This window comes from Lipotes vexillifer, unplaced genomic scaffold, assembly GCF_000442215.2.
Source record: "Lipotes vexillifer unplaced genomic scaffold, Lipotes_vexillifer_v1.1 scaffold54, whole genome shotgun sequence".
Taxonomy (NCBI): Eukaryota; Metazoa; Chordata; class Mammalia; order Artiodactyla; family Lipotidae; genus Lipotes; species Lipotes vexillifer.
The window spans coordinates 3844302-3846244 of record NW_006789324.1 but is presented as its reverse complement, the minus strand read 5'-3'; positions in this window follow the sequence as shown (position 1 = coordinate 3846244).

The window sequence follows — 1943 nt, the reverse complement described above, 5'->3', positions numbered from 1 at the left end:
GCAGGAATTTAATAACACTTTTTTGTTTTCATTTATTCATTTTTGTTATTACCATCTATTTATGTCAAGTGAAACTGCTTTCCATTTATGTTGGCATTATGCATCTTCCTTTTAAAATGCATTCATTTAAGTAAAATTTAAGAAGGAGGGAAGTTGATTTACAGAAAAATGTTAAACAAAAGTACAGGGCTATGCAGTTATGGTGAAAATGAGAAAGGGAACACCAGTGAATAGAATTTGGAAAACCATAATTTGGTAGAAAATGTGGAATTTGGAGTCAGACAAGATTGGCTTAATATCCAAGGCATACTGAATAATGTAAGACAATTTCCTTAAAAGCCTTAGTGTCTTCATTTGGAAAAATGAAGAAAATAATACCTTCTTAATAAGACTGTTGAAAGGAATTAAAAGAGGAAATATTTTAAAAGTGCTGAGCACAACACAATACTTAAGACACATAGTACATTTCAGTGTCTCTTTCCTTTCCTTTCCCTGCTGACCACTAGGATTGGCCATTGCTCCCTGTTCCCAGGGTCCCCCCTTTCATAGTGTACCCTGTAGGCAGGCTCTTGTGTCTGATGGCCTCGGAGTTCTCTCCTTGCTAGTTTCTCTACTGACAGGCTGGCATGGGGCAGTCTGTCCGGCTTCTAGGAGGGGGAAATGCCGGGTTCCAGGTGGCAGGAACTCCTAGACAAGCTCTCCCCGCAGGCATCCTCCTTCCGCCTCTTCACCAAGAGGTAGAGTCTTTTGTTTCTCCTCCTCTCCCCTTCTATGTGCAAAGCAGCTAACAATCTGCCCTTTAATTGGTTCCCCTATGGAGGAACTCACGAGCCCAAACTGGTACAGTCAAAACACTGAGAACCAGCTGATTTCTGACTTCTTAAGGATTCTTCACCAGATATAGAGTCAGACCCTACTGCACTTCTTATAAGCTTGGGAAAAACACTCAGTTTCCCTTTCTGAGTCACAATTTCTTATCTGCAAAATGGAATTATTAAGGACCTCTTTTTAGGGTCATTGTGAGCAGGTAAAGGCTTCTAGCGTAGTGCCTGGCATCTGATATGACGGCCATTCCACGGTATTAGTCCTCGACAAGTATTACCACGTTCATGGACAGAACCACCATTTCAGAGCTGAAAAGAATTTGGAGATTATTAAATTCTTTCTCTCATCAGAAACAAGAATTTTCTCCAGCTTTAAAACTGTCCACTCTCCAGCTGGAGGCTCCCTTCCTTGAAAGGTAGGTAGTTTCATTGTTTGATAGATTACCATTGTTAGTTACAAGTTTGATTCAAATACTGAGTTTAAATTTGCCTTCATTTAATCTGCTGTTCTTTCTGGAGCAAGACTGGATAAATCTAAGATTTAATGATTTATTCATCATTATTAATCTGTTTCCAGGTGGCTTCTGATCTGTCATTTCCAGAACCTCTCTGGTTCCTGTGAAGGACTTTCCCATTGCCTTTGGTTTGTCAGTACAGTACTAGATGGTTTTCCCCTAAATTTCAGTTAGTCCCACGAGCCTCATTATGTCATTCTGATGCAAAAAGAACCCTAAGACACTCAGACAAATACCTTGCATTACTTCTGGGATTTCTAGCCAGCAAACAAGAGTCCTTAATAAAGTAGCATCTAAATGGGAAGACAACACAAGTTGTCTTCAAAACCTACAGTCACAGAAAGATTGAGGGAGGAGGGCAGCCACATGGTGGGTAGGGGAACAACCACTGCATAGAAGAGTAAATTCAGTGTAGCATGCCCAGGACATGAAGAGGCCAAAATCATACCAGGTAGGAGCTGGGAGAGCCCTTGAACTTGCTAGCTATTTCTTTCTGTTATTACTAGAGAGGAAGCTGGAAGCTGCCATGGAGGAATAATATGTGCAACCACACAACACACTAGTTAGGTCCCAGTTCTCTGACGCCTAACCCAGTGCTCTTTCC